The sequence below is a fragment of the Choloepus didactylus genome, chromosome X (genome assembly GCF_015220235.1).
Source record: "Choloepus didactylus isolate mChoDid1 chromosome X, mChoDid1.pri, whole genome shotgun sequence".
Taxonomy (NCBI): Eukaryota; Metazoa; Chordata; class Mammalia; order Pilosa; family Megalonychidae; genus Choloepus; species Choloepus didactylus.
The window spans coordinates 84,955,160-84,964,500 of NC_051334.1; the positions used below are offsets into that span (position 1 = coordinate 84,955,160).

At 40.7% G+C, this 9,341-nt stretch overlaps 1 non-coding gene and 1 pseudogene across 1 annotated transcript; both read left to right on the top strand.

Annotated features, from left to right (window-relative positions):
* The first annotated feature begins 825 nt into the window (after nucleotides 1–825).
* Nucleotides 826–2,260, top strand: LOC119523854 (annotated as a pseudogene).
* A 6,656-nt stretch (nucleotides 2,261–8,916) lies between these two features.
* LOC119523876 lies at nucleotides 8,917–9,019 on the top strand. The gene has a single exon (XR_005214683.1). It is a non-coding gene; the product is annotated as a U6 spliceosomal RNA (small nuclear RNA).
* The last annotated feature ends 322 nt before the right edge of the window (nucleotides 9,020–9,341 follow it).

A 9,341-nucleotide genomic window follows, 5' to 3' on the forward strand; every position in this document is an offset into this window, starting at 1 on the left:
AAGATGACTGTTGAGTATGGTTGAAAGAGGAAGGTTAGGAGAATGTGGGACACTAGAAGGAAAGAGGAAAGATAAAGACTGGGACTGTATAACTCAGTGAAACCTAGGGTGCTCAACGACTGTGATAAAAGGTACAAATATGTTTTCACATGAGGTAGAACAAAAGAATGTCAACATTGCAAGGTGTTAAAATGTTGCGGGATTGGGGGAAAATATAATCAAGGCAAACTAGAGACTACAGTTAACAGAAATATTGTATTTGGCTTCCTTTAATATAACATAGCTATTGTATGCTATATAACATACATATAATATAACAGCTATTGTATGTTATATAACATAGTTATTGTATGTTGTCAACATATTGTATTATGCTTCCTTTAATATACCAAAGCTAAATGCATATGGGGGGGAAATAGGTTAAGGGTATGGGACTCTTGGCATTGGTGATTTGTCTGACTCTTTATTCTACTCTAGTTTAATGCTATCTTTCCTTTTGTTGCTTCTTAGCTATCATGTTTTGTTTTGTTTTGTTTTTTCCTCTCTTTTTTCTTTTCTTTTTCTCCTATCTCTCTACCTTCTTTGTCTCTTCCTCCTTCTTTTCTGAAGAAATGGAGATGTCCTTATACAGATAGTGGTGATGTTGGTGAGTACAAAAATGCATGACTATACCGGGAACCATCAATTGTTTACTTAGGACAGAATGTATAGTATGTGAACAAAACCATCTTTAAAAAATGGTGATGCCCAACCCAGAAGCAGCAGTCCTTGGCTCCTTCTCCAATCTCTGGTTTGGCCCACCTGCCCACTTCTTCAGCCTCCACCATGTCCATCAGGGTCACCCAGAAATCCTACAAGGTATCCTCCTCTGGCCCCCAGACCTTCAGCAGCTGCTCTTACATGAGCAGGCCTGGCACCTGTGTCTGCTCCTACTCTCAGATGGGCAGCAGTTGCAGCAGCTTCTGAGGCAACCTGGGTGCTGACATGGGTCTGATGGGGGCTATGAAGGGGAAGAGAGTGAAGGGACATCACAGCCATCACATTGAGCAAGAGCCTACTGAGCCCCCTTAAGCTGGAGATGGACCCCAACATCTAGGCTGTGCGGATGCAGGAGGAGCAGATCAAGATCCTCCACAACTAGTTTGCTTCCTTCATCAACATGGTGCAGTTCCTGGAACAGCAGAACAAGACACTGGAGACCAAGTGGAGCCTCCTGCAGCAGCAGACTGCTGGGAGCAAAATGGACAACTTGTTTGAGAGCTACATCAACAATCTTCAGTGGCAGCATGAGGTGCTGAGCCAGGAGAAGCTGAAGCTGGAGGAAGAGCTTGGCAACATGCAGGGACTGGTGGAAGACTTCAAGAATAAGTATGAGGATGAGATCAACAAGCAAACAGAGATGGAGAATGAATTTGTCCTCATCAAGAAGGATGTGAACGAAGCTTACATGAACAAAGTAGAGCTGGAGTCCCGCCTGGAAGGGCTGACCAATTATATTAACTTCCTCAGGCAGCTATACGAAGTGGAGATAGTGTGCTGCAGGCCCAGATCTCAGACACGTCCATGGTCCTCTCCATGGACAACAGCCCTCCCTGGACCTAGATGGCATCATCACCAAGGTCAAGGCCCAGTATGAAGACATTGCCAACCGCAGCCAGGCCGAGGCTGAGAGCATGTACCAGATTAAGTATGAGTAGCTACAAATGCTGGCTGGGAAGCATGGGGATGACTTCTGATGCATGAAGACAGGGATCTCTGAGATGAACCAGAAGGTCAGCTGGCTCCAGGCTGAGATCAAGAGCCTGAAGTGCCAGAGGGCTTTCCTGGAGGCTGCCATTGCTGATGCTGTGCAGCATGGGGAGCTGGCCATTAAGGACGCCAATGCCAAATTGGCCCAGCTGGAGGCTGCCCTGCACAAGGCCAAGCAGGACATGGCATGGCAGCTGTGTGAGTACCAGGAGTTGATGAACATCAAGCTGGCCCTGGACATCAAGATCACCACCTACTGCAAGCTGCTGGAGGGCAAGGGGAGCCAGCTGGAATACGGGATGCAGAACATGAGTATTCATACAAAGACTTTCAGTGGCTACTACTCAGGTCCACTGAGCCCTGTCTTTGGGACCTCTCAGGCACTGACAACAACTACTCCTTCAGCTCCAGTGGGAGCTGCACTAGCTCCACCAAGGCTGTGGTTGTGAAGAAGATTGAGACTTTTGATGAGAAGCTGGTGTCCAAGTTATCTGATGTCCTGCCCAAATGAACTGCCACTACAGCCCCTCCCAGGCCACCCTCCCTACCATGCTGCCCCAGAGCCTGAGGACAAGGAGCTGTGCAGGGGGGCATGGGGAACAGGAGAACTAGGGTACCCCTTCTTGCCCATGTCCCCAACTAGAAGCCAGTTTCGTCTTTTCCAAAATAAGGCCTCAGTTGGCTCTGCCAACTGAAAAAAAAATGGGTTGATGAAGAAAACTTAAGGGCACTATATTGAGTGAAATAAGACAGACACATAAAAACAAATATTGCAGGGTCTCACTGATATGAACTGATTATAATATGTAAACTCATAGACATGAAATATAAGTTATCAAGATATAGAATGAAGCTAAAGAATGGAGAGCAGTTGCTTATCATGAGCAGAATGTTCAGCTAGGGTGAACTTAAAAGTTTGGAAATGGACAGAGATGATGGTAGCACACTGTGAGAATAAATAACAGTGCTGAATGGTGTGTGAAGGTGGTGGAAAGGGGAAGCTCAGTCACATATGTCACCAGAAGGAAAGTTGGAGGTTAAAAGATGGGAATGTATAAAACAGTGAATCTTGTGGTGGACAATGTCATGATTAACTGTACAAATATTAGAAATCTCTCTCATGAACTAGAACAAATGTATAACACCATAACTAGAAGTTAATAATAGAGAGACATATGGGAAAAAATATATACCTATTGCAAACTATATACTACAGTTAGTAGTGTCTTACCATTTTTTCATCAACAGTAACAAATGTGCTATACTAATACTATGAATCAATAATGGAGGGGGGTGGTTGGGGGTATGAGAGGATTTGAGTTTCCTATTTTTGTATGTCTTTATTTCTTTTCTGGAGTAATGAACATGTTCTAAAAATTGAAAAAACAACTAATTGTGGTGATGGATGCACAGCTATATGTTGGTACCATGGATTTTTGTACACTGGATCTTTGGATAATTGTATGGTGTGTGAACTATCTCAATAAAAAAATGGAAAAAAGGCAAAAAATATGTCTTTAAGTAAAAAAGGAATGTGCACCAGGTTCTCCACCTTGTAAAATTTATATTTTCTTCATTGTAATAATAAGTAATAATAATAATAAGTAATATTTGGTGAGACTCTGAATATTTTTAAATATCTTGTTCCCTATAAAACCATCACCCACAACTTTTACCATCCATGATGATTCTTCCCTGAATCAATGATTACTATGATGGTTGCAAAATAGTTGTTTTCCTGACTTTATCGTTCCTTCTAAAACCAACATCGTGTGGCTCCTAATATGATGCACTGAGAAAGACAGAGAATCACTTCTAGAGTATTTCTGCCAAAAATTCATAACCTTAATGTAATCATGAGGAAGCATCAGAAAAACTCAAATTGAGGGATATTTTACATAATAAGTGTCCTAAACTCTTCAAAAGTGTAAGTCATGAATTAAAAAGAAAGGCCAAAGAACCATTGTAGATTAAAGGAGACTGAAGGAAGAAAACAATGTGAGATCCTGCATTGGGTCCTGGATTGGAGAGGGGGTATGTGGACAGAGACATTTTTCTAAAACATGTTATTGAGACAATTGGAAAAAAATTGACTATGGGCTTTACATTAGATAAAAGTATTATATCAATGTTATATATCCTGAATTTAAAAAACTGTGTTGTGGGATATAATGAAATTCCATTATCTTTAAGAGATATACACTAAAGTATTTAGGGGTAAAGTGTCAGAGAATCTGCAACTAACTCTCAGATGGTTCAGCAATGAGAAGAATAATAAGAATTTCTTAACTTCCCAAAAGGAAATTAATAAAACAATTCCATTTACAATAGTACCCAAAAGAATAAAATACCTAGAAATAAATTTAACCAAGGAGGTGAAAGACTTGTACACTGAAAACTATAAAACATTACTGAAAAAATTAAAGACCTAAATACATGGAAAAACATTCCTGTTCACAGATTGGAAGGCTTAATATTGTTAAGATAGCAATATTACCCTAAGAGATCTACAGATTCAGTGCAATCTTTATGAAAATTCCAATAGCCCTTTTTGTAGAAATGGAAAAGATAATCCTAAAATTGGCAAGGGGCCAAAACAATCTTGGAAGGATAAAGTTGACCCACTCAGTTCCCAATTTCCAAATGTACTATAAAACTATAGTAATCAGAATATATCAATGGAATAAAATTGAGAGTCCAGAAATAAACCCATATATCTATGGCCAATTGGTTTCTTATGATGCTGCAAAGACAATTCAGTGGGGAAATATAAAATATATCCAACAAATGGTGCTGGGACAACAGGATACCCACATGCAAAATAATTGAGCTAGACCCTTACCTCACACCATATACAAAACTTAACTCAAAATGGATCAATGACCTAAATATAAGATTTAAAACCATTAAACCCTTAGCAAAAAACACAGAGGTAAATCTTCATGACCCTGGATTTGGCAACATATTCTTAAATATAACACCAAAAGTATGTGCAACAAAAGAAAAAATAGATAAATTGGACTTTATCAAAATTTCAAAAAATTGTGCTAAGAGTGGAAGTTACAGAGGGATGAATTTCAGCTCAAGATAAGATCAGTCAGAAATGGGCAGAAATGGAAGGAGTTTCTCTGAGATCACCACCATAGGAGGTCTTAAAGCATCTTCCAGAGGGCTCTTTGGCAAGTGTTTTCATTTCCTAGCTACTGCAACACATACCATACAATGGGTTGGCTTAACAATAGGAATATATTGGCTCAGTGGTTACAGAGGCTAGGAGGCTTTCTTCCTCCCAGAATTGGTATCTGCTAGTTGGCCAGTAATCCTGTGTTTCCTTGGCTTTTCTGTCACATGGGAATGCATATGGCAGTGTCTTCTTTTCCAGATTCTGTTGACTTCCAGCTTCTGGCTGCTTCCCATGGCTTGTTTCTGTGTCCAATTTTTTTTTTTTTTTTTTTTTTTTTTGCTTATAAGAACTTCAGCCATATTGGATTAAGGCCCAGCCTCATTCAGTTTAGGCACACCTTAAAAACTTCCTCAAAGGTACTATTTAAAATGAGTTCATACCTACAGTATTAGGGGTTGGAACCTGAACATGTCTTTTGTGGCAGAAATGATTCAATCTCCAACAGCAGTCCTGGTTTAGAGAGGAGATTCTGGACATTCTTGTCCTGAGATTTCCTGGTTTTATGAAAGGGAAGGAATAGAGGTGGCAATCATGGGAGAGGCCATGTTGCACTGACAGACAGGAAGATAAAGTGAACAAGAAAGGGGAAAAGCAATGGAAGGAATTAGGAACAGCAAAGGTGCTGACTCTGGAGGTCTTTGGAGAGAAGTGATAATATGGGAAATGCTAGAGACTCACTCATAATCTCAGAGACATTTCCTTTGAATATTCTACTTCCATGAGCTCTCCAAATCCATAAGTGAGAATGGCTTTTCCTCCTCCCCTCCCCAGGCCTGTTGGCACCTGCCACAGCCTCCATGACCACCAAGTCTCCAGCTCTCCCATTCTACTGCCTTGGTAGTCCAAAGCATCAGAGGGTATCACTTCCCAGTGAGAGGACATTGCTGGGAAAAGACAAAAGGCACACAAGCCCTATTTCTCTGTAATCTTACCCCATCTGTGCCAGGTTGAATGTATTTTGTCCCCCAAATGCCATTATCTTTGATGTAATCTTGTGGGGAAGACATTTTGGTGCTGATTAGATTTGCATGGAAATGCACCCCACCCAACTGTAGGTGATAACTCTGATGAGATATTTCCATAGAGGCATGGCCCCACCCGTTTAGGGTGGGCCTTGATCAGTGGAGCCATATAAATGAGCCGATGGGCAGAGGGAACTCAGTGCAGCTGTGAGTGACATTTTGAAGAGGAGCTACAGCCAAGAGGGACACTTTGAAGAAAGCACAGGAGCTGCAGATGAGAGACAGTTTGAAGACGGTCATCGAAAGCAGATTCTTGCTCCAGAGAGGCTGAGAGAGAACAAATATCCCAAGTACAACTAAGAGTGACATTTTTGAGGAACTGCAGCCTAGAGAGGAACGTCCTGGGAGAGAGCCATTTTGAAACCAGAACTTTGGAGCAGATGCCAGCTGTGTGCCTTCCCAGCTAACAGAGGTTTTCTGGACACCATTGGCCATCCTCCAGTGAAGGTACCCAATTGCTGATGTGTTACCTTGGACACTTTATGGCCTTAAGACTGTAACTGTGTAACCAAATAAACCCCCTTTTATAAAAGCCAATCCATTTCTGGTGTTTTGCTTTCCAGCAGCATTAGCGAACTAGAACACCATCCCTGGAAGCTTTTAAATCCCTGGATTACAGGCCTAGAAAATATGAGCAATAAGGAGATCATTTTTAAGACCATGCTGTTCATTCTGGTGGCCAGGAACTTGAAGCCAAGGCCATTCTTACTCCTCCTAGGAGAAGAGCAGAAACAATACAGTATAATCTGCTCTTTTCACATTTTTACTGTGATCAAGGAGTACACTCCTTGACCTAGACTCCTGGATCTGTTTTGGGGCCTGAATAACTTCACCACCTCTCAACTAAACTTCCTAGTGTCCTCCATAGTCACAGTGATCTTGCTAAACATACTCTAATCACATAACTCCTTGTTAGATACCTTTCAGTGGCCCTCCTTTATTCACAGAATCAAGTCCAAACTCCCTAGAGAGATCAAAAGGACTCATCTCTTTCTTCTTGCCCTTCATACTCAGTATTCCCACCACACTAAATCTCTTTCTGTTCCTTCAAGGCACCATTGTCTATCTTAACACTAAGTCCTAATATATACTACTCCTTCTTCATAGAAAACTACCCCCCTCAAGTCATCTGCCCACTTCCCTCCATCCCTGATGCTACTACCCTGGTCCTGGTCACCACTCTCTCTCATCAAGAATACTGCAATCACCTAACCAGTGACCTTGTCTTCACATTAACTGTTCAATATATTCTTGACCAAAAAAGCCAGAGTGATATTTCTAAAACACAAATCTGATCATGTCATGAGGCCCAGAAATGTCCTTTGTGATCTGGCTCTTGTGTATTTCTCCAGCCTCATCTCTCACCACTCCTCTCCCTGTACCCCTCATACTCTATTATACAGCACACTGAACTATTCTTCATTCCCTAAATGTAACATAACTTTGCTCCTGCTATTCAATTGCTTTCAAGGGCTTTCCCTGGCTTCATATATAATCATCCTCCATTCACTCATGCTTTCATACATTTCACATTTATTGAGAACTTAATATATCTCAAGCACTAAGCTAGCCATTGGAAATATAAAGTCTAATAATACATGGTCTCTGCTCTAAGGAATATATAATCTAATGGGGGAAAGAAAGAATCAAATGTATGATACAATGTTCTACAGTGTGTAAAAAGTGTTATATAGAGGTATGCAACAGCTGATAAGGAACCACAAAGAAAGAAAATCTAAGTCAAATTAGGTATTTAGGGATGACTCTGTGAAGGTGTCCTCATGTAAGTGATGCCCAAGCTAGGTCTGGAAGGATAAGTAGGATTTCCTTAAGCAAAAAGGGTATAAGATCCCTCCACACAGAGGAAATACAATAAGACTTTCTAAGAACTGCAAGTAGCTAAATATGGTTAAAGTAAACTGTACATGCAGATACTGGAAAGACCATATAAAAATCTAATGGGCATTGGGGCATGGAAGGCCCTGAACAACATTCTGAGGGCTTAAGCAATGGACAGCTCCTGAGGGATTTTAGGCAGAGGAATAACATGATCAAATTTTTGAGTTAGGGAGATCGCTCTGGATACCATGTGGAGAATGGATGGTAAGGGAAAAAGACTGGAGTTGTGAAGACCAGTTAGGATGCTTTTGTAATAGTCTGGGTAAAAGGTGATAGTGACCTGAACTAAGGCAGTGGGAATTAAAGAGAACTTGACAGATTGAAAAAACATTCTGTGAACTTGATAATGGGACTATGTGAGTGATTGGATGTGAATAGAGAGGAAGAAGACAAGGGTGATTCTAGGCTTTCTAGCCTAGGCAACCAGATGGATGATGGTGTCATTCTCTGAGTAAGATAGGGAGCCCAGAAAAGATGTAAGTTTGGGTGGGAAGATGATAAGTTCAGTTTGGGGTGTCTTGAGTTTGAGATGTCTTCGGTCATCCAAGTGGATGTATCCACAGTTGGAAGCTTGGGAGAGAGGTCCAAACAGGAGGTAAAAATCAAGAGTCATTAGCATATGATTAACCCATGAGTTTATATGAGTTTACCTGGAAAGAATGCTTTGAGTGAGAATGGAAGGTTGAAAACAGATTGCAAAGAGACATCAAACTTTGAGGTATGAACAGAGGAAGAGGAGTTAACATAAGAGGTTGAAAAGGAACAGCCAGAAATGTAGTAGGAAAACCAGTAGAGAGTTGTGTCACAGAAGCCAAGGTGGGAAGGAGAGACTTTAATAAAGGAGTAGTCAGCTTCATCAAATGCAGCATAAAGGTATCATAAAATAAAGACAAAAAGAGTCTACAGAATCTATCAACATGGAGGTCATTGATGACCCCGATGATGGTAGTTTAAGGGTCATGGTGTGGGAAGAGACAGAGGCCTGTGAATTGAGGATTGATTGAATGGTGGTGAAGTAAAAACAGGAAATTAAACTACTTTCAAGAAACTTGGCTATTGGACTTGCTTCGGCAGCACATATACTAAGATTGGAGCAAATCAGAGACATTTAGCATGACCCCTGTGCAAGGATGACTTGCAAATTTGTGAAATGTTCCATATTAAAAAGAAAAGAAAAGAAAAGAAACTTGGCTGTAAAGAGAAGGAACAGATAAGATCCTAGCAAGAGGGAGTGTGGAGTTGAGGAATGATTTTTTTCAAATATAAAAAAGACTTGAGTATGTTAATAAGATGAGGAGAACTATAAAGATAAAGGTAGAGGTTGAAGGTACAGCAGGGTGTTCAGGGCAACAGGACAGTGATTGATCACATAAATATGATCAAGCTTCATAGAGGAATATACTCTGATTAGGAGAAGCTATACCTCTTCCACTGAGAAAAGAAAGGAAGAGATAAAAAAATCCAGTTAAAATTGAGTTTATATGTGG